This window comes from Sebastes umbrosus, chromosome 1, assembly GCF_015220745.1.
Source record: "Sebastes umbrosus isolate fSebUmb1 chromosome 1, fSebUmb1.pri, whole genome shotgun sequence".
NCBI classification, from domain to species: Eukaryota; Metazoa; Chordata; class Actinopteri; order Perciformes; family Sebastidae; genus Sebastes; species Sebastes umbrosus.
The window spans coordinates 18,905,692-18,921,134 of NC_051269.1; the positions used below are offsets into that span (position 1 = coordinate 18,905,692).

A 15,443-nucleotide genomic window follows, 5' to 3' on the forward strand; every position below is an offset into this window, starting at 1 on the left:
ATGAAATATTTGCACAAATTACAATTTACTGACTACAAACAAAGCTTATTTTAGTCTATAGATTGATAAATTTGAGATACTTCTGATCGCATTCTCCTTTAAATCCTGGAATTATGGATCTCTCCAAAAAGAGAGAGACAGACAGCAGTGGAACCAGGAAGATGCAGACTCGTTGCTGGCACCGGGACCAATGAGAAGAACCACTGAGTCATGCCCAGCTCCTCTTAAAGAGTGACACGGCAGCTCAATTCCTTGCTTTAGAAGTGCATCAGATGACCAAGATCTCAGCAGCAGACTGGCACCAGAGATGAACCCCAACAAAAACTGTCTATGAATCATCACACAGTGGAAAAATAGATCTCCGCGGCTCCCTCTAGACTTCTTTGTAACGCACAATAGGATACTGTGTCCTCCTCTCCTGGGTCCGTCTCGGGCATCCAGTCCCGCTCCTGGTCCAAGCGAGGTTGACCGGTCCTGAAATAGGTAAGGATTCATTAGTACGAACCACTGCAGTACAGTACATCTAAAGAGAGCTCATTTGAGACTTTCTCTGTCACTATTACCATTTTCTTTTGAAATGACAGCAACAATTAAAGTGGAGAACTAACTTGATCCTATTTGCAGGTCTGGCATTAAAAGGCTGGCGTTATCTGCCCTGACAGTGTCTCAGACGCTGTTGTCCTGTTGATGGGGAAAGGGTGACGTAGCAACTAATCCAGAACCTTCACGTGTCTTTCGGGGACAATTTCCTTGTCTGTCACTCCCTAATCCTCTTCGCTGCTACTGTAGTGTTTTGGGCTTCTAAAACAGTTGTACTGACTGTTTATAATTTGGGCATAGTATGATGGCCATCTTGGTTTTAACGACATGTACTTTGCCCCCAAACAAAAGATTAAAACATCCTTTTTCCATCCATTTCGACCAAACGGTATTTACAAGAATACAGTGTCGGCTCGGAGAATAACTCGGACAGACAGTGTGGTACGAAGGCCACAAACCTGCTTTCATCTGTCTTCTCCTTGTTTATGCTCTTCTGACTCCTCCCATGTAACACTGCTATATTTGTGAACTCTGCATCTACCTCTCTCTCCTGCTCTCTTTACTACAAGCTCTTTTCGCCGACTATCGTGTGTGTGTGTAGAGGCTGCTTTCTGCATCGAAGCACTTTTTTTTCTCTGCCAGGTCACCTGACCATCTACTGCTTGTTAAAGGCGCATCGGCCCCTTTTAAAACCAAAACAAAAAATTAAAGCTGCAGTAGGCAGAATGTTTGTGGCATCATTGGGCAAAAATCCCATAATAACCTTTCAGCATATTGTAATTCAAGTGTTCTGAGAGAAAACTAGACTTCCGCACCTCCTCATGGCTCTGTTTTCAGGCTTTAAAAAAATCTAGCCCGTGACAGGAGACTTTGGCCAATCACAGGTCATTTCAGAGAGAGTTCCTATTGGCTGTTCATTCAACGGAGGCAGCTGTCAATCAAACAGTCAAACTAGGCAGCGAATATGATTTAATATTCTGTTACTCTAATGCCTATTTCTCGCCTCAAATGTTTTCAGAAACATCTTGTAGTGTACTGTTTAACTGTAAAATGAGAAAATTTGCTCCGGCTGGTGGGCGGTGCTTGGTATTTCCTCAACTGATCTCAACATGGCGGCCAGGTCACAAACGTTCTCATTTTACAGCTAAACAGTACACTACAAGATGTTTCTGAAAACATTTTAGACAAGAAATAGGCATTACAGTAACAGAATATTGATTAATATTTGATCAGCGCTGCCTAGTTTGACCGTTTGATCAGAGTTTGCTAGTGATTGACAGCTGCTCAGAGACGGCAGGCTTCAGCTCGGCTCTGATTGGTTGTTTTCCTATGGTCTGTGAAATCCTGCAGATGCCATTAGGAGCACCGGAGGACATCAAAGGACATGATTTTTTTCAGATTACCTGTCTCATGCACTACTGTCAGGATATAGTGACCGTTTTATAAAAATAACTTTTTTAATCATATTTGCTCCAATCTGCCGACTCCAGCTTTAAGCAACTATATTGGAGAGATCAAACTGTGTGCACCGCCCAACAACAAATTACAGGAACAGATGCTATAGTTTTACTAAAAGTCAACAACAGAAATAACACTTCACTTTCTGATTTAAGAGAATAATAAAATCAATTTAGTTTACAAAAATGAGATAAACACTGTGCATCAGGCAACGCAGACTGTTACGAGGCCAAACTGTGTCACAGCGAGAGCCACTGGGTTGGGTCATGTTAAGAGTGGGTGACGTAAAGTGAACACAGAAGGCCTGTATGTGTGTGACAGCGGGGAGGTGGGGTTGTGTGCGTGTGTAAACAGGGTAGGTGGTTAATCCTCTTACAGATTAGAGGTCCTAATTTATCAGGAGTGAGAGGGGCAAATTCATTGAGCCAATATGTTTTTAAACCACCTCTCAGCATTTGCGCAATCGGGGGAAAGATACAGAATATCTTGTTTAAGAATTCTCACAATATTACATTTCCATATATGTCTATATATATTATTACTATACACATAAACACCAATGGAATTCAGCAACGCAATCAATTAGAGAGTCCCCATCATATTATTTTTATATTTTTTATTTATTGTATATGCTTTTTTACCAATGTAGTATGTTCTTAACTATTGTACATATTGTATTATTTATATTATTCTAGGATACCTAACAACATCTGGCAAAAAGACTGTCGATGAATACTAGCCTCTTGGCTAACTCAGGTATATTTACATTTGTTTGAATGTTGATTAACGTACATTGTCCCTTTTTTCAAATAAAATTGAATAAAATTAAATAAAGAATATGCTGTGATATCTGTAAATATGAGTTGTGATCACCTACAGGAAAGTTGAACTAATGTGTTTTTAAAGTTATTCGTGTGATACTTGACTGGACCAATCAAAGCCGAGGGTGGCACAGACTTCATTTCCTTTTAATTTTGCCTGCGAGGACATTGTAATAGCTTGGATATCTCCCTCTACGTTGCATCATCTTCTCTTCAGAGCAAACAAATTGCGAAATGTTCGGGAGACGTGAGGGCCTTAACACGTTCAGATGAGCCTGACACTTTTGTTTGTTCTGCTACACGATGGTTGGAAATAGATGGGAAGGCCACAGATGGATGTGTTGATTTGCACTCTTTATCACCCTCTCCAGCCTGTTGGGAAATATCAGATGTCTGGCTGATAACACAAGTTAAATAACTAGAGATAAAAGTGTACATGAAAATTTTAAATGCGCCTGCAGGGTTTCTGCCGAAAGCAGATCAGATTTCCAGCAATAAGCTTTCTCACTATTTCAACCTCCTATGTGCTATATGTCTAAATAAATATTTACAGAACTTAAAGCTGCAGTGGGTAGAAATGGAGCAAATATGATTAAAAAAAGTTATTTTTATAAAACGGTCACTATATCCTGACAGTAGTGCATGAGACAGGTAATCTGAAAAAAATCATGTTCCTCTGTGTCCTTCGGTTCTCCTAATGGCATCTGCAAGATTTCCCAGACCGGAGGAAAACAACCAATCAGAGCCGAGCTGAAGTCTGCCGTCTCTGAGCAGCTGTCAATCACTCGCGAACTATGATCAAACGGTCAAACTAGGCAGCGCTGATCAAATATTAATCAATATTCTGTTACTGTAATGTCTATTTCTAGTGTAAAATGTTTTCAGAAACATCTTGTAGTGTACTGTTTAGCTATAAAATGAGACAGTTTGTGACCCGGCAGCCATGTTGAGAACAGTTGAGGAAATACCAAGCACCACCCACAAGTTTGAGCAAACTTTCCCATAGATTTTTTAAAGCCTGAAAACAGAGCCATGAGGAGGTGCAGAAGTTTAGTTTTCTCTCAGAACACTTGAATTACAATATGCTGAAAGGTTATTATGGAATTTTTACTCAATGATGCCAAAAACATTCTGCCTACTGCAGGTTTAATACGCATCCCTGCACAGAGAAAACTAAAGGCCATTAATAATGGCAGTGAGGATTTTCAGCCCCCTTTTGCAGCACGTTAGGTGTCTCGCCGCTAATGATACCTGCAAACGAATGCTGCCTCACACTTGTCTATTAATACATCATCATCACAGCGAGGCCGGCGGCGCTCTGAGTTTAATTTTAGCGCTGTCATCTCTTGGCTCCGTGCCACCTCCTATTCTATAATCTCTGCGTGTGTGGGAGGGATTTGTTTTAAAAGGCGGCGGGTCGCTCACCGTTTCCTCTGAAGTTTTCCGTGGGCTACAGGTGCTGCTGCCCCCCGCCCCTCTGCTGTAAACACATCCATCAGTAGATCCAGACTGCCTCTCCTCCTTTTGAGAGTGCTTGTTTGCTGCGTCTACTTTTGGCCCCGACAGCATCTGCTGAATTGCATTTGCTCCAGCTGAAAAAAAAACAGAAGAAGCGGGGATTGGTCTTCTCCAAGAACTCTGAATAAAACTAGGTTGAGCGCATCGCATTTAGCCCACTTGAACTGTTTGTTTGACTTGAGAGGCAGCGCCCCTCCCTGAAAGAACGGCAAAATAACTATTGAGGTCACGTTTTCTCGTCTGGGAAAGTGGGTCACTTGTTCTGCTGGTCAGCCTCAGGAGGCTCGGCAAACATCACGACCGCACAGGACACGGTGCTGAAAAATGTTCAGATAAATATCTGATGTAGAGTAGATTTTTTCATATTTTCAGAACGCAAATACGCACAAGAGATGCTGTTGCTGCTGTAAAAGGCCGCCCCCTGACACTCTTTCAGTGATCAGCCTGTACTTCCTGCCATGACCTTTACCTGTTTGTTTAAAAAACTACCATAGTGACATTCCCTCGGGAGTCAAGTTTCTATTCAGTACACATAATTAAAGTTCTAAAGCTCCCCTTCCCTCCCCTTTTCTCTCTATCTCTCCCTCTCTCCCTTTCCATTACCTTGCCAGTGGTTTAGCAACTCATGAGGTCCACTGCTGAGTCACCCATTGAGCGAACAAATCCACTTGGCAAGGAAGGAGTCTGTTCCTCCTGCGTGTCTCATTTTCACCCCAGAAGCTCGGAGAGAGGCGAGGAAGCACTTTATCTCCCGGGCGCCTCTGGCAGGTGAGCAGCAGGAGGCCTTCCTTCACTACTAGAGTCATTAGGGAAGGTTCGAGAGAGGCCGGCGACCTCGCTGTCAACAGCGACATCCCATCAGGCGTGTCAGCGTCCTATTGTGCGTTGACAGGTGTGCGTTACAGGGTCTAGTAAAAGGAGACAAATCTGCTAAACAGCAACAACAGCTTTAAAGACTAAACAACCTCAGTTATAGAAAGCTCATTGCATGATTTTAGTTACATAATCACATTATATTTCCCCCATGTCATCATTACAAAATGGGATTAAATATGCCCCCCAGAGTATTCAGGCTGGAGAAGAGGAATACCTGTATGTCAACAATCCCCTTATACAGCACATGATAATAAAGGTTTTTGTGTTACTCAACAGCACCCTCTATGTTTGGGAAATAGAGCTTGTTTTCATCATATCAAGTGCGCACTAAAAAAGCCAGATTACTATTAAGGAGCTCCTGGGATCTCCGTGACGCAGCAAAATTGTTGTTTGAAAAGATAAAACAAGCTGCGTCACCATTGTGTTGCTCTCCCTTTAAGTTTCGCTCCGATATTATTACGCAAACAATAGAAACAACCGTGCGTCAACGATTGACCATGCTTTTGGAAAAGTCTCTTCAACCTGCTTTCTTTATATATATATATATATATATATATATATATATATATCAAAAAAAGAAGAAAGAAAGTGTGAGTTATTTCTGATGTAACACTAGTAGAACAAATAGAGCCATGAGGTGTTAAATGACCGTGCCAATAGGAACTGCGTAACACCGTCCTCCTCCTCCTCCTCTCCACAACAGGATTACGCACTGTCCATCTCTTGCGCAGCATCCTATTCCGAGCTCTTCTTCTTCTTCACACGCACATCCATCCAGCGTCGATTCCACGCTTTGTTTACATCTTATCATTTTTTAAAAAACCGGGCAAGTTTCACAGCTTTTAAGCACAACAACAACTCCTGCTCGCTCATCACGCCGCCGCAGCGTGTTTCAACCATCGCAGCGGAAATTCCCACTGGATTTCTCATGTGGTGGCTGACGCAGTTTAATTTACCTGTTGTCACGTCGATGATGAAAACACTGGTGATTCAAAAAAAAAGTGTTTATAACCTTTTTCACCAGTTTGCTTCTAAATACTTGTATCTCCTTTCTTTCTTTTAGTCTTTATACACTTCTACAACAACAGCACCTCTGGGGCTTTTTATTATTATCACCTCCTCAGAGTGGTTATGAATTACATAGTGGTATTCTCTACGCTACATACGCAGCATTATGTCGCTTTCGCCCTATATAGTAACATAAATAACTTACGTGTTTTTATCCCCAAGCATGTTTTTCCTCATCCATTTCCCGGCTGGCACCGCTCAGACCTCGGTCCTCCTCCTCCTCTTCCTCAGTCAGTACACCGGGTTCTCGTTATTTCTCGCTATTATGAATCTGTGGAGCACGTTTATCTCTGTGTATCCCTCTCTAACGATGGTTTTCCATCTAGCGCAACACGGCAGACCCGCCCCCGACACTCCCCTGGCCGCTGGTTGGCCGGACGGTGTTTCCTCATCAGCCAGAATCACATGTGGCTGACGCATGTTTACAAACATCGGTGAAATCACATGGGCAGTAATAATGGGCGACGTTTTTACCGTAAACTACCTCATTTTGACGCAGCTTACCAGATGTCGTACCTTTGTCAATAACAGTAGGACAAAATGGAATATTCCTATTTAAAAGGACACAGGAAGTCCACACATACATAACCCAGCCTGTTATAGGATATTATAGCACATTATAGGGATTTAGAGAGGAGGAACCGCAGACTCACTGAGGTGGAACCTGGGGGGTTAATAATAATAGGAAATTTAAAAAAAAATCTGATATAGAAAATCGTTATTTCTGTTTACTTTTCTATAATGTTTTTTTTTTTTTTTTTTTTTTTTATAATACTTTCACCTTTACTTGCTTTTACAAATCCATTAAATGAGACAAGCCCTATTTTTAATACTTTGTCAATAACAGTATATGACAAAATGAAATATTCTTATTTAGAAGGACACAGGAAGTTCATACATATCCCCAGCCTGTCTATATATAGGATAACCCCTACATAAAGGGATATTACAGCATATTATAGGGATTTAGAGAGGAGGAACTGCAGACTCACTGAGGTGGAATAATAATAAGAAACTAAAAAAAATCTGATACAGAAAATGCATTATTTCTGTTTACTTTTCTATAATGTTTGTATTATTATTTTTTTTAATACTTTCACCTTTACATGCTTTTACAAATCCTTTAAATAAGACAAACGCAACATCACCTTTGGCTGAACTGCTCACAACCCATGTGGGGCTTTATTTTTTAAATGGGTCAAAGGTCAAAAAGGTTGTCCTTTATAGGCATACATGTCTATAGCATATTATAGGGATTTAGAGAGGAGGAGCCGCAGACTCACTGAGGTGGAACCTGGGGGATTAATAATAAGAAATTAAAAAAAAATCTGATACAGAAAATGCATTATTTTTGTTTACTTTTCTGTAATGTTTGTATTTTTTTTTAATACTTTCACCTTTACATGCTTTTACAAATCCATTAAATAAGACAAGCCCTATTTTTAATCCTTTGTCAATAACAGTATGACAAAATTAAATATTCTTATTTAGAAGGACACAGGAAGTCCATACATACCCTCAGCCTGTCTATATATATAGGAAACCCTACATAAAGGGATATTATAGCATATTATAGGGATTTAGAGAGGAGGAACCGCAGACTCACTGAGGTGGAATAATAATAAGAAATCAAAAAAATCTGATACTGATTATTTTTGTTTACTTTTCTATGTTTGTATTTTTTTAATACTTTCACCTTTACATGCTTTTACAAAATCTTTTAAATAAGACAAACACAACATCATCTCTGGCTGAACTGCTCACAACCCATGTGGGTTCATTTTAAATGGGTCAAAGGTAAAAAAAGGTTGGGAACCACTGTCCTTCATAGGCATATACGTATGTGTGCTGTTGTCAATACTTAAAATAATTCTGACCTCCTGCTCTAGCCTCTGGTGACTTTTTGGTGTCATAATATCCACAAAATATCCTAAAATATGAACTTTTATGGCCCTATGTGTCTAGTATCTTCATCACATCTGCTGTTCTTTGTAAACAATATGTTGTAATCCAAGTGCAGCAGCAATTTGTGAGGTGACATGACAAAAAAAACATCCCCTAAATTGTAATGCTGTTATTGTTGCAGCAGATGGCAGTGTAACACTCATAAATGGCTTAGAAGAGTGAGTGTATAGTGGCTTTTTGCTTTTTGAATGACCTTTTGCATCACCATAAGCTATTCTTAACTGGGTAAGATAATGTCACTGAATTGACATTATAGACAGACATGCAGTAGCCTATAGATTTGACGGTTTTTCTCATTTGTTTTGGCTCAATTCTCGAATGAGAATGATTTTTTTTTTCAAAACAATGAGCTCAAATCTCTGAACATATAGTTTGTTGTTCACAACAGATTACAATTTCTCATTCATTAAAGCAAATTGCACTAGTTTTGGCACATGTGTGCAAAAGAGTCAGGACAATTGTCAACAATTTGCACAATAACCACTTTGCGAATGTCTTGCTGATCAAAACTGATGAGTGAAATTGTCATCCTCTTCACAACATATAAACATTCTTTCATTGTTTGTGCCATTACATGCAAAATGATCAATTCAATTATCAAAATCTGTTAGACATAGGCCTACATATTCCATAAATATCTATGACATGGTGTTATGTTATGTAATGTGAGGAGGTACAATTAGTTGTTTTTATACTGCAGGTTACTACAGTAGGTTCTTTCATTGTTGCAAGGTTTGATGTTTGGCATGGATGTCATTTTGTGGCAATTTTCTGTTACAGTAATGTGGGTTATAGATACTCAATGCCCTAGCTGTTCTTTGTCCATATGTCACAAAAATGAATACCAATAGAATAGCCACTAGGAGATCAACAAATGGTAGCAGAGTGGAACAGCGCAAAACAACCTTCGGTCAGTCATCTGTTTCAGTAAACGGAATACATTTTTGGAACGCCCTACCAACGGAAATAAAAATACAATCTGACCTGAAAATGTTTAATGAAAAAGTGAAACACTGGCTGACACTAAACCAAACCTGTGATCACTGATTACTGATTGAGAACATACATATGCAAATTAATTGTAATATAGTACGATGTTGTATTATGTGATTTTTATGTATGATGTTGTAGTATGCATTTTTTCTTTTTAAAGCCGAACCAGGGAAAAAGTCTGCAAATTAGCTGCGGCTAGAAGTCCTCTATACACTGCATCGGTTGCACTTTAATTAAGTGTAACAAGGCCTACATGTATTTTCCCTGTCAAATTAATTATTATTATTTAAATTTTTCTTTTTTTACAGTGACTTAAAAATTATGTCACATTTGACTATGACTATGACCAAGACCAGGACAAGAACCAGCTAATTATTGTCTTTAAAGTTCCCATATTATAAAAAAGTGAGACTTTCATGTTTTTTTATTACAAAGTAGGCTTAAGTCCTATATAAATACTGTGAAAGTATTGAAACACTCAATCCACAGGGAAATACACACAGCCCGTACTCAGGAACTCTGCATTTGAAACAAGCTGTCAGGATTTCTGCCCATTCGTGATGTCATGAATATACAATATTTAGACCATTTACACAGATTTAAACGTAAACATTCTAAATGTGTCCCAGTTTATTTCCTGTTGCAGTGTATGTGAATGTCATCAGCTGACAGGAAGTACACATGGACCCAAGCTGTTGCCTAGCAATGCAATTCTGTTGCAATTCCGTCAAAATGCGCTAAAACGGAGCGTTTCAGACAGAGGGTAAATAAGGTATATTCAGGTCGACAGTATGAGGAAAATATAGGGTTTTTTTAACATTACAGCCTGTAAACATGTTCTAGTAGAAACACAAAATACAAGCATGAACCTGAAAATGAGCATGATATGGGACCTTTAACTTATTTTCTGACTCAAGAAACTAGCTTATACTTCTGAACTTCTGAGAAGAAATATAGGCCTATAAGGACAAAAGGCACACAGAATGTATTGGGCTACATAGTGCTATTTTTATTTCTCTATTTCCTTTTGACTCCATATCTAATTTTCATTCTTGGTATGGGCAAAAAAAAAAAAAAAAAAGCCAAGAAAACGCAATAAATGGACTAATTTCACTTTACCACCATAGTCTTGCCTCACTGCTCCACTTGAGTGTGGTTTACGGTAAGTGACGTGACTCACTTTACTGTCTCTTACGGTAATTGGTACGTTACGTCACTCATGTTCTGGCTGGCCATCACCAGAGAGACGCCTGGCTCACTTACGGCATTTGTCCTGCTGTGTCCGTCCTCTTGACACGCAAACTGTCTCAGCCTTTCAAGTAAGTACAGGTATGTTTAAACAGGTGAAACGTGGACCTGTCACGTTTAAAACACAACTCTGAAAGTAGTTTAGCTCACATAACGTTACAACTTTAACAGTTTTTGAAATGAGGACAAGATAACGTCAGTTAAGTCGCCTAGCAACAATGTTCCTGAGACGAAAACCACGTAAACATGAAGCAAACTGTCACTTTCTGTGTCGTAAAACAACACCAGTATTCAACATATAAGCCTCTCAATGGGACTGATGGGAAATGTTTAACAGCATCCTCATAGATGCAATGACGAAGGACTCCCAGTAGATGGAGACACAGTATGTACTATTTATTGGTGCTTTGCTAAAGACAATTAGCACATAGATCCAAGGTTTGCTTCTTTACCGAAATCAGATTCTCCACAGGTTGTTTTTCCATGCAGTCAAAGTGTCAGTGACTATTAGTTTGTTTATTGTTTATTTATTTTGCACAATTTAAGACTATACAACAACAAAAACAAAACAAAGAAGAATAATATACAGTGCAGGAAGAGGAAAAAAACCCACTGGGCTTAGCTGAAACCTCCACCTAGAGACAAGATTAATATAAAGAAATAATATGACTACATTATAGTGATGACAAAACAATTAGGACAAGATATATATAATAACAACAATAACAATACAGTAAATATATAAAAAAAAGAGTGTGTATTGTGTGTAAGTGTATGGTTAGTGTTTGTGAGGAGGATATTGATTTAAATATCTATAAAGACTTCTGGGCAATCGTAACCAAACAACACTGTGAGTGGGAAAAAATAAAAAAGATAAAAACAGATACATGGACAACATGGGGAAAAGCCATTACAAAACAGCAATTAAATGACCCTTTAAGCGACTTTTGAAACATTTGACAGATGAACAGTTTATTGATAGATGTGAATAGCTACTCCATAATTTGGTTCCTCTAAATCTTATTGAAAACTGACCTCTACTAGTGAGACATTCAGGAGGATGAAGATCTAGAGATTGACGGGTTGAGTAAGAATGGACCTGAGAATTTGTTTTAAAATAGGTCTTTGAACTGCTCAGGAATATTCCCACCAGAAAGTATCTTATAAATAAAAACACATATTTGAGAAATATTGATATCATAAATAGTTAAAACTATTAGTTTTCCTCTTGCATCAGTGCACATATATGCTGCAGTGGAAAGTCATTTGTATATTTGTAGATACTTGTAGGCTACTATTTGTGAATATTTCCATTTGATGCAACTTTATTTACTCAAAAAAAGTTGTACTTTGTACTCAGGAAATGTGGCACTTTTTAATCAACTGCATTATTTGACAGCTTTAGTTAGTGGTTTGCTGATTCAGGTTCATATATGACCAGCTTATAAAAAGTGTATTGTTGTAAGTTAAATGATCCACTATATATAAATAAGTTAACTCCACTCTGACTAAAATGTTTGAGTCTGTAATAATAATACAATAATATAGCGTAGCCTTTATGCTATTGTAAGGTAATTTATCAATCTTAAAGGCGCCATGCTGGATAATGAGTATTTTTACTTTGAAGACCTGAGTACATTTTGCTGAAAATAGCTGACTTTTTTTTTTTAAAGAATACTTTTGGGTCTTTTTGCTTTTAATTGATAGAGACAGTGAGAGTTAAGGGCCACAGGTCAGATTCGAAAATAGGGCGCCCGCTCCACCATGTGAGCCACGAGGGCGCCCCCAAAATAGCCTACTTCTGTACTTTTACTCAGGAAAAGCTTTTACCATTGCACCAAGTACCATTGACTTATCTTTGCAATGGTACTACCACTTTTAAAAACTTGGGATTGTGTGAAAAATTCACCTGATCATTTCCATGTGGTGACAGTTTTGGAGTTGTAGCTCAGGTGGTAGAGCGGGCCAGCCATTAATCATAGTTTGCGGTAAGATCGTTGGCTCCTCTTGTCTGCATGTTGAAGTTTCCTTAAAGGACCGGTGTGTAGCATTTATGGGGATCTATTTGCAGAAATGGAATATAATATTAATAAGTATGTTTTCTCCAACACGCTTGGCACACAGGAGAGGCTTCAGTTGGTGGCAATCTCCTCACCTCACCACTAGATATTGGCAGATCATACACACTGGACCTTTAAGCATGATATATATGCCAAAGGAATGGAAAACTAATTATGCAAGAATAGTATAACACGAAGGCTATAAAAGCCTTGGTTGTGTGACAAATGAGAGATTTGATGTTGGTGTAAAAGCACTGACATTTCACATGTTGGGATGTTTGTTGTTGTAGGAATAATCTTCACTGATGGAGTGATGCGGCCTTGTTCAGAGTCACTGCCGAGCTGCTATCAGCCCACACCGCGCTGACCTTTGCACCCACTCAGCTTTACAGCGGCCGCACAGACAGTGGAAACCTCTAGCCCGGTGGGCTTGGTAAGTGAACCGTTACTGCAGGCATGTATAGGCCGTCAGAGAGTAACAACAAGGGTTGAAAAAGGTCACATCAGCTAGAAAAGACAGCAGTGGTTAATTTACTGTGGCCACACACACACTCACTCTCACACACACACACACACACACACACATACACACACATACACATACTCCCTCTCCAGAGTATCCACACACCCAGAGGGACAGGTGACCTTGTGATGATGTGTTGTGTGAATGGATCTTCACGGCCATCAGGAGCACATAGGTCATTACCTTTTTGTCCCAAAACACTCGCTGGCATTAGCACTGGGCCAATAATGGCAACAACATTATGGTTTTGTTGTTAAGATACAGATTTAATAACCAGTCAGCAGATGTTTCTAAGTGTTACTTTACTCATTACGTCTTAAAGTAAAAACACAACTTGGCTTTCATGAATATTTAATTGCATATGTCTTTGGAAAGATATAACGAGTGATAAGCAGGTAATGACCCAGAATAAAGCTATTTAATTGTTTATGTTAAGGGGAGACACCCATAGGGTAAAAACTAATAACTAATAGATATCACCATAAAACTTCCCCAGTTGATTACTTACATTAAGACAATTATTTTTTGTATTGCAAGTTTTTTCTGAAATGTTAAAATTTAAATATTTGCATTTAAATATGTAGTAATTTGCATACATGTTCATAACAGAAATGTGAACATTGGATAAAGCCAGGTTCCAAATTCTTGTTTCATTTTGTTGACATATTAGAGTCAAAGGTCTCTACAGAGGGAACTAGGGATATCTCTTTTTATCATTCCATAAATCAGAAAATACAGTCAACAGCCATAAAAAAAAATCAATTTTCACCATGTTTTTAGGAATAAAATGTTCTATAAATCAGGCTATGGATAATATAGGAAAAACCTCCTCTATAAAAACCTTCAAAAAATTGATGGGAACAAAACTGGAAAGTTTGTTGTATGTAAGTGCTACTGAAGTGGAGATATCTGGCTCAGAGAATGAGAAAAAAACTCATGTTAAGAAAACAGCCTGGATTGTAAAATTCTATACATTTTGCAAGACATTACAGGTGAATAGGACACAAAAAAAATAAATAATAGATATCACCATGAAACTTCCCCAGTTGATTACTCACATTAAGACATTTATTTGTTGTATTAAAAGTTTTTTAAATGTTAAGTTTAAATATGCAAATGAGGCATTATCTAATGCTAACTTTTGGTGAATTTAGGAGAAATTTACAGACGCAAATACAACAAAGTCTAGTGTATTTTGGATGTTTTCTTTCCACTAGTCTGAAAGAAGACGTTATGGAAGCAAAATAGCCCAAATTCTTATTGAATTGACCAGTACATGAAAAACGATGTTTTTGCCTTAAATAATTCACCAGTAAACATGCATAACATGGGGTTACATTTGAATCAAAATCACATCACAACAATTTTAGAGATCTCAGACATGGGTATACTGTATATGAAGAACAGCTCAAGCAGCGCAAGAACATTCTCTATCATCTATCAAGACATTCACTTATGGCAGACAAAGTTGAGTTTGTCTGTACAGTCCCTGCTGGCCCAGTTCTTTCCCTTCAGTGAGAGGGACCCACAGTGGTGACTCCAGGCGGGGCACTGCGGCGTCTCCCCTTGGCTCCAGGCCTGGTACCTCACGTTGTACCCGTTCACCCACAGCCACTCGTCAGCCAGGTAGCGCAGGCTGATCCACACGTGGTCCGTCTGGGCGTCCTTGCTAGTCTGCAGGGTGTGAACCAGAGCCGATTTAAAGGGCAGGCTGACCAGGTCGTCGTGCTGCCTGCGACAGTGCTCCATCGCCTCCTCCCATGTCTTGTTCTCCTTCACCAAAACCAGCCTGCTATCAAAACAGTAGAAGTTTAATATGCCCTCGCAGTTCCTTTTGCGCCAGCCTCTTCGATTTTGCGTCGCACATCCTTTGTCTTCAGTTTCGTTCTGCACTCTTGCCCAGTTGAAGAATGATGCGTTTTTCCCGTCCGACCACTTCCACGTGTCGTCAGCGTCTTTGAAGAGGCCGATCCAGGCGGAACCATTGTTTTCCGGTTCCACCATTGTGAAGAAGTTTTCATCTTCTACCTGGTTGCTGATTGACGACAGATTAATGTGATGCTGTCTGCAGTATTCTCTGGCATCTGACCATGTCTTTTTAAGGGGGACAAGCCTATTCCACCAACAGACGGCCACCGCAAAGAGACATGTGAGAATAAGAAACCTGAGAGCACTTTTCTTCATACTGACTTGATGTTGAGGTTCCCTTCTGTGGAGGTGCCTCGTCCTGTCTAGGGTTTTACTACACCTGAAGGAGCAGCAAGCACCCAATCATAGTGCATCCCATGCTATTATGAAAATACCCAGGAAGTCTTACACAGGTGATACAAATCGAGGGCATTCAAATGTTCACAAATAAGACTTGATGGGAAG

At 39.3% G+C, this 15,443-nt stretch overlaps 2 long non-coding RNA genes across 8 annotated transcripts in view; one reads left to right on the forward strand and one right to left on the reverse strand.

The window, feature by feature from the left end:
- Positions 1 to 2,950: 2,950 nt before the first annotated feature.
- On the reverse strand, positions 2,951 to 6,871 carry LOC119498134. Of its 2 annotated transcripts, XR_005209065.1 has the most exons (4): positions 6,427 to 6,871; positions 4,941 to 5,245; positions 4,245 to 4,411; positions 2,951 to 3,191 (listed from the first exon to the last, which is right to left on the reverse strand). It is a non-coding gene; the product is annotated as an uncharacterized LOC119498134 (long non-coding RNA). The 2 variants fall into 2 exon arrangements; XR_005209066.1 differs by lacking the exon at positions 4,941 to 5,245 and having other exon boundaries at positions 6,427 to 6,635.
- A 3,357-nt stretch (positions 6,872 to 10,228) lies between these two features.
- The window catches only part of LOC119489668, a 125,289-nt gene continuing 120,074 nt past the window's right edge, over positions 10,229 to 15,443 (forward strand). The window contains exons 1-2 of one of the 6 annotated variants that reach the window (XR_005207232.1): positions 10,229 to 10,568; positions 12,838 to 12,980. This is a non-coding gene — a long non-coding RNA (uncharacterized LOC119489668). Of the gene's footprint in view, positions 10,569 to 10,682; positions 10,873 to 12,837; positions 12,981 to 15,443 lie in introns of those variants that run through there. The other 5 variants (XR_005207227.1, XR_005207234.1, XR_005207229.1 and 2 more) reach the window with 5 other exon arrangements.